This window comes from Mustela erminea, chromosome 3, assembly GCF_009829155.1.
Source record: "Mustela erminea isolate mMusErm1 chromosome 3, mMusErm1.Pri, whole genome shotgun sequence".
In the NCBI taxonomy this organism is placed as follows: domain Eukaryota; kingdom Metazoa; phylum Chordata; class Mammalia; order Carnivora; family Mustelidae; genus Mustela; species Mustela erminea.
The window spans coordinates 387,240-395,253 of NC_045616.1; the positions used below are offsets into that span (position 1 = coordinate 387,240).

The 8,014-nt window shown below is 48.6% G+C and overlaps 1 pseudogene; it reads right to left on the bottom strand.

Annotated features, from left to right (window-relative positions):
• Positions 1–5,218: 5,218 nt before the first annotated feature.
• On the bottom strand, positions 5,219–7,274 carry LOC116585725 (annotated as a pseudogene).
• Positions 7,275–8,014: the final 740 nt, after the last annotated feature.

The following is an 8,014-nucleotide window of genomic DNA, read 5'->3' on the forward strand; positions in this document are numbered from 1 at the left end:
CTCCTTGGATGAGCTTGTGAGGCCAGCTAGTACCCATATCACAGGCACAGAAGGTGAGTCCAGAGGGTCCGGACAACCTGCTCTCAGTCCCAGCATGTGGAGCCTGGGCCAAGGGTGCTCCCCCAGCAGATGAGGAGCTGGGCCCAGGGAGCCTGAGGGAGACTGAGGATGTGGCACAGCTCAAAGAGGAGAGGGAGCACCATGGGGGCCTTGAGCTCAGGTCTGCTGGGACACTGGCTCTGTCCCCAGGTCTGTGGTCATCAGGGTGTAGAAGTTGGCTGGCAGCTGCTGGCATTGGAGGAGGCATGGCAAGTGCAGGAGAGAGCCCTCCACAGAGTGGAGGGGGCAGGTGTTCCCCCAGTGGCAGGTGCAAGAGGGCGGGTGGCAGGGAGTCCTCCGTGGACAGCAGTGCTGCACCAGCTTGGGTTCCCCAAATCCAAGTTCAAGACCCTCTACAATGTTTACAACAACAACCCTCTTATCTCATCCGACAACTCCACAGTCTGTGTCTGTGCTGCTTGCGGTCTTTGTACTTGACCTTCGATCCTGCCTTGGTGGAGCAGCTGACCTGTCTGTACTAAGGTAATAAACAAGGAACAGAGAGGGTTAGGGGTATCCAGGAATTTTTTTAGCTGGTGAGGGACCCAGTGTCTACCCAGCTCCAGCACCCCTGTGACTCAGCCTGGAGTCATGCCCTGGGTTCTTAGAAGTAGGAACCCCCAGCACTGTGAATGTATGCTCCACTTGCCACACCGGGGTCTCCACCCCTGGCCTCTCTCTGCCCTCCTATGCAGAGATCAAGGATTAAGATGTTGACAGGACAGCATGGTAGAACCCCCAGTGCCCACGGTGGATGGGGGCTATAAAGTTGGGGTTATACCCAACTGCACTCCCGTGAGCCAGGACCTGAGGGCAGAACTCCTTTCCTCTGTACAGGAAGCTCTCAGGTGGGGGCTGTGGGTCCTCTAGGCTCTGAGCAGGAAACTGAGGTGCCCAGATCCACCCTGAAATGTAAGTACCAGCTCAGGCTTACATTGCTGGCCAGTGAGCACTAGGTTCCTCCTTCCTGGATGCCCTCAATTTGGGCTGGTTCACTTTCTTGTGAGCAGGGACGTCCAGGCCCTGGTGCCATCTGAGGGGCAGCTGACATGGGAGGTCCACCCTCCAGCTGTCTAACGGAGGATCGAGCCCCAGACCTGCACACTATCCAAATATGGAAGAAAGAGAACCGGTTCTTCATTTCAATAGTCCATAAGGAACTGGCTTCTTCCTCTAGTTAGTGTACTTTGATTTTGGAAAATCTCTGCCTGTCTAAGGTCTTAAAAATGTTCACCTCATGTTCTCTGCTGGAGAGCTTCTTGAAAAATTTCTTGATTATATGTAGAACCATCTGGAAGTGACTTTGGTTGGTAGGGTCACTCTGGGAAAAGGATGGAGCTTCCCCAAAACACTAAAAGTAGAACGCCTCTAAGATCCCAATACTGGGTAGACATTTTCAGGAAATGAAGTCAGTTTCTTGAAATAAGTTCTGCACACTCCCACCCACTCTCCAGAGGATGGGCAGCTACCCTTAGCCATGGGATACTTGTGTGGAAAGTTATAGGCAACCCTTCCCTTGAGGCAGGTGCCTCCCTGGACAAGGGGCTGGCCCAAGGCTGGGAGGTCTATGCAGCAGCACATTCAATGTCCTGGTTATTAGGAGGAGACTGAGTACAGCACGAGGCCAGTGAGGGGCAGGACACACTACCTCAAATATGGCCCCTTAATAAATGAAATACAGAAGTTGAAAGAACTTTTGCAGAAAGCAGAAGCAGGAAGGTCCCTGTGATCCCAAGCCATCAGCCCTTCTTCCCTGAAGCAGATAAAAATCTCCCATGTGGAAGTTTCTATCCCTGGACCACAAGGAGGACACTGTTATCACCAGAGCCAAGTAATGTAGGGCTCCCCAGGCTGTATGCACAAACCTCATGAAACTCACCCTTATCTCCTAGTTACTTCTTTACATTTACCAGCCCTAGGCCAAAGCCCAGTGTCAATTCTTCACCTGTTCATTGTTTCTTCATCTAAAAGGTAGACACCTCTCTTGGTCTCCATGGTCTTGGGAGTGAGGCCCGCACAAATAAATCAGGACACTTTGCCTGCTTTTTACCTGTTCACCTGTCTTTGTCCATTTCTAGACCCAGAGAGGGGTCTTAAGAGGGTGGAGAAAACTTTCTTCTCTCCTGCAGCACTGGTGCAGAGTCAGGTGGGGGACTCAGGAAAATCCACCCCACCTTCCTGGCCTTGGTTAAAACTAACCCCTGCTGAGATGCAGCACAGGGCAGTGCACGGCTAGGGGAGCCACAGAGAGGCAGGCAGAACACAGAGGAGCTTTATGACCCTCAGGCATGGGATGTGACTCCAGTGACAAGTCCAGGGCACGATGATGAATATTATAATGGAAGCATCCTGAAATCAGACCTTCCCCACACCAGGCTTCATGACTGCTGCTCCTTGTAGTTGCCACTCTTGACTTAGTGGCTTTTCTGAACTAAATTCTTCATGTCTGTATTCTTGTGTGTGGTCCCTGAGGTCCGTGTCATTAACTTAGTGGTCAGCCAGTGGCCGGGCAGAGAGGCCACCCATGTTCCTGATCTAAAGCCTACAGATTGGGGGTCCCCACAACCTCCCCCTCAGGTTCGAATGATCTGCAGGAGTGGCTCATGTTACTCACTAGATGACCAGTTCATTCAAAGGACAGAAGTTAGGACCAGGCAGCTGGAAGTGTTGAGCAGGACAAGGCACGCATCAGAGGCTGAGAGGCCCCTCTGCTCTCGGAGTGAAAAAGGCCTTTACCCACCTTCACTCTGACCTTCATCTGTACTTCCTGATGACATCCTTCTTTCAGGCTCAGCTGTTAACTCAAATCAATGATCTGACAGGCACCAAAATGACCCCTCAAGCAATAAACACTGACTGATGCCAGCAAGATCCCGTGAGATGGACCCCAAGACAATGATTGACTGGAAACTTACTGATCCCTGCATGACCTTTGTCCTAGATTTTCCTCATATAAAAGCCCAGGAGTGTTTTCAGCACCTTGAAGTCATGTCAGTCCTTGGGCTTCCAGTGTCTGCTGCGCTGAAATAAATTCCTTTCCTGTGTCACCAGCACTCATCTCTCTGCCTTTGGATATGGGATGCTGTGAATAGTGCAGTGCAGCAAGTCAAACACCAATTCTTCCCCTCCCCAGTGTTCACTGTTGCTGCCCTTCTCACTACAGTTCTACTGGGGGCTTAGTGACTTTTCTCAACTAATTTTGTCAAATCTGTATTCCTTGTCCTGTGTGGCCACAGAAGTGACTGGTCTGTGAACACTGTGGTCTTCTGTCCTTTGGGCAAAATTTCCTTGAACATCTGGAAACCACCCCCTGAAGAAAGCAACTTCCAGTTTGGCAGATGGGGAGAGGGGCACGGGATATGTGTCAGGATCCACCTTTGGCAGCAGCCAGACCATGTAGGACTCTGTTTTGGCCTTCCCTCCTACCTGCAGAGCCTGACAATCACCTGAGGGGTGAACCTAGGGCCTTCCCATTGGGCCCCGGGCAGGCACCCAGCTGCACTCAGCATTCCAGGGGCTCAGGATTAGGTAAGGGCTTCCAGGCCCTCCTTCCCTAAAGCTCCTCATCACTCGGCCTTTCTTTCAGTGATTCTGCTTGTTTTCTATTTGCCCCAACTGTTATCTGTTGCTCTAGGAGCAGAGACTCCCATATGCCTTTAAATGGTTTAGACATCGAATGTCCTCCAGCAGCCACCTCACTACTGGGACAGTCTGTGCCAAGCAAGATGTCACAGGAGATTCCAAAGGTCTGGTGTTTCCATCTTCTGAGATGGGGACCCCTATGAGGGGACCAGGTGGCCAGCTGGTGGGAAGAGCAGGCACCTGACATGGACACATGGGGTGGGTGAGGCCCGTGGCTGCCAGAGGGGTGTGTCGACATTGGGATCGAACAGGTCTTTCAAGGTGAAGATTGCTAGGATCATTAAGCCTCTAGGGACAGTGCCTGGGGACACATTGCGCTGAGGAGAAAGATGAGGGGAGCAGGGGGTACTGAGGAAATTTGGCTTATATAGGGGAGGGCAAGCTGAGCCACTCCTCTGGGGCACAAGTGGGTCAGGTCCAGGCTAATGGGGACAGGTCTTAAGGCCATTGTGCTCCATGGAAATAAGTCAGTCCCTAAAGGACGGATACTGCAGGACCCAACTTGCAGGACTGAGAGCCCTCGACTCTTAGAGGTAAAAGGAACTAGTGGGTCCTGGGGCCGAGTGGTGAATTGGGGGGTTAGTGTCTCATGGGGAGAGGTTCAGTTTTGATGACAAAGTTGTAGTGATTGATGCAGGTGGCAGGTGCAGAATGGTGAACATACCTGACACCACTGACTTAGACTCGTCATCAAGCGTAAGTGCATCAGGGGGATGTGTATGTCCTTAAAACAATAAGGAAAACAGTAAGTTAGGAGGATGGGGCCATCCTGGGTTCCAGGAGGGCCTGGGGTAGGGATCCTTTATCTCAGTTCTCACCCTCATGCTCTGGCCCTTGTTGGAGACTGAGCTCACAGTAGGCACTCAGCGATTGCTTGCTAAGATGCAGTGTGTGCAGATGAGGGCACGAGTGCGGACCCACTGGTGGGCACCAAGGGATCCCAACAGGATGCACATCCAGACGTACCCAGTGCCCACATTTCACAAACACCGGCACAGAAATAGGCATTGAAAAACAAGGCAGGGAGCACCTGGGGGGCTCTGTTGTTGAAGCGTCTGCCTTCAGCTCTGGTCAGGATCCCAGGGTGTTGGGATCAAGTCCTGCATTGGGCTCCCTAAAGAGGGAGCCTGCTTCTCCCACTACTGCCAACCCCCTGCTTGTATTCTTTCTCTCTGTCAAATAAAAAAAAAATCTTAAAAAAAATAAATAAAAATATTTGCCCTTCACTGACACAGAAAATACCCGACATGAAGTTGGAGCCCTTCACAGCCTCGAATGACCCAGAAGTGATCAAAATGGAGTGACCACAAAGAAAGGCCCTTGGGTGTCCAGGCAGGTCTCCTCTGCGTGGGCGTGGGGGGTTCTGGATGTGACTGAGTGGGCAGTGCTCCACAGTTTCTCCAGAAGGGACAGGGGAGAGAAAATGTTCTGACAGCTCTGCCCAGGGCAGTCCCATGCTGGAAGCGGGTGCAGCCCCTCACGAGTCCTGGATGCCCTGGTGATTATTGGGCACACCCACAAATCTCAGCATCTTTATGACCTGGAGCTGGCCCAGCCACTGCTGGTCCCACAGGTGCTCCAGGGACAGCACCTTGGTGGGCTTATGTTCCAGCAGATACCTGTTCAGGTAGCTCTCATCATGCCACACATCATCGACCCCAGTGGCCTGATAGACCACCATTACCTGGTGATAGGCGGAGGTCAGCTGGAGAACCTTGACCACCGACCCCCCAAAAAGCCTCCTGTGTAGTAGAAGTCACCCTCGTCTCTGGGAATGTAGGCTCGGGAATGTGGCCAGTGCTCCTAGGTGAAGAAATCATGGGTTACCCTGAAGAAACCAGGGTGCAGGGTGCCAAGAGTGGGGACAGGAACTCCATGCCCATGTGGTAGCTGAACTTCATGGCCATGTTCACACACACCAGGTAGTCCACCTCGTAGAGGAAGTACTGCTGCGAGAAGTTCCTGATAATCTCCATGGGCTGCATGGACACATCCTGCCAGCATGGGCTAAGGGATCCTTGAGGTGACCCGTGAGTGTGCCGGGCATGACTACAGGCTAGTGACCTGGCCCCTTGGAGCCTCTGGAAGGTGGGGTGGTGATAGCATTGACTTTCAGGATTGACACGGAGTGGGGGTCATGAGAGTCTGGGAGTTGCAGGGCACACAAGTGTGCGATCCTCCTGGGAGGACACATGTGGCATGCCACTGGCTGGTCTGTGAGGGCATAGTAGGTTGAACCTGTGTCCCACCATGAAGTGCTTCTCCACCATCTGCAGGAACAGTTCCAGGAAGAACACCTGTCTATAGGGACAGAGGACAGGATGGGATGGGTCACTGCCATGAGGCTGGTGGCAGGACCCCACAGCTGTTCTAACTAACGTACCACTCTTTTGTTACAGTTTGGAGGTGGGGATATTAGTGGAGGTTCTATTGTGTAGGGACTGGAGGGCATATGAGAAATCTCCATCTCCCCCTCAGCTCTGCTGTGAATCTTACATTACTTGAAAAACAAATCTTATTTAAAAAAAAAAAAAAAGCGTAGGAAAGGTAAATAGCAGAACAACAACAAATTATAAATGATTTTTTTTTTGCTGTAAGAAATGACAAAAATTTGTTTATATGTTTAGAACACAATATGCATGGGGTATGATAATACTTTCAAATTATGATAAGATGCAAAACATTGACCAGTCAGCTTCAAATGGAAAACACAGACACACAGACACACACACACACACACACACACACACACACACACTCCTGCCCAGTTAATTGTTGCCAATGAGGATGCACAGATTTTTAAAATGTCCACACATCGACTGATTTTATGAAACTTAAGTCTTAAAGGGACTGATTTCACAATCAGGGAGACTACATATGTGTGACGACTTTTGAAATTATTTCTCTATTTCAAACATATTTTGGAAGAAAACCTACTACAAACATTGGTTTAGTATTTGAGCTAGTGCATGGACATGAGTGTGGGAAATAGTGTGAGCCAGAGGCAAAGAAACATGGGGGAAAAGGCAGGGATTTATCTCAAAGCAGGCATGTAGGGGGCAGATTGTGAAAGGAACTTAATGACTGCTTTGCTTTTGATTCCCTGCGTTATGTTTGGTAAAATTAAAAGTTCATTACATTTTAGCTCTTTACATTTTCCTACTTTTCTTAGAACTCGCCATATTTCATTCCCATTGAGTCATCTGTACATTCGCCATACAGTTTCAAGTAAAATATATGTCTATATATATATCTATATCTATACATATATATCTATATGTATATATCTGACTATATGTATATATCTGAAGATATGTATATCTATATCTATAGATATATATGTATAGATATAGATATACATATCTTCATTTAGGCCCTTGTTATGTACTAGACCATATGCTAAACCGTTGACATGCAAGGTTCTGTTAATTTTCATGAACATGTTGCAAAAGCAGTATTATTAAACTAATTTTAGATGGAGAAACTCAAGCTAAATCTGCATGTGAATCTTACCTGTCGGACTCAGAGTTCATTTTACCTTAATAATTGGTCTTTGCGAAGGCATTTTCCCCAAGTAGTGTGTTCTTCAGAAGATAAGGCCCAAGAAAAAAAACATTCTATGGTCAAATCAGTATGAGAACCATAGTGCACTTTATCTCCCTCTGGAAGACTCCCAGGGGCTTAGGATATCAAAGTTTCTGTGAAGTTCTGAAATAAAGAAATCCACTTCATGTTGTTTATCCGAGTACTTCACAAACTTTAGTCGCTGTCAAAGAAGTGTGTGTGTGTGTGTGTGTGTGTGTGTGAGAGAGAGAGAGAGAGAGAGAGAGAGAGAGATTTAACATTCCAGGACATACTTTGAGAAACTTTGTCTTAGAGTATACTGAGAGAGCCTTATTAATCTGAACTCAACTCATTTAGAATCCAGAAATATAAAGCTTCTTATAAGCGCTCAAATCTATGTCACAATGAGAGTCATGACTCGCTGGGTCATGAAAGCAACCAAGTCGATTCTGACCAGTACTGGAGCGGGGGACCCAGAAAACAATTAAGACAGAAAATATCAGAACTGTTGTGTGTGGCACATATTGAATCATGAAACTTTTACTGGGTCACAATGCAAAGTACATTTCTCTCTGTGGTCAATGTCCCAAATGTCCGAAGCCACTGTTCCCATGAAAGTCATATGAATTGCTTGTTGCACCATTTATGATGACAAAAGCCAGGAACTTTGTAAAATTTAACACAAAAAGGAGTAGTGTAATGCCATGGC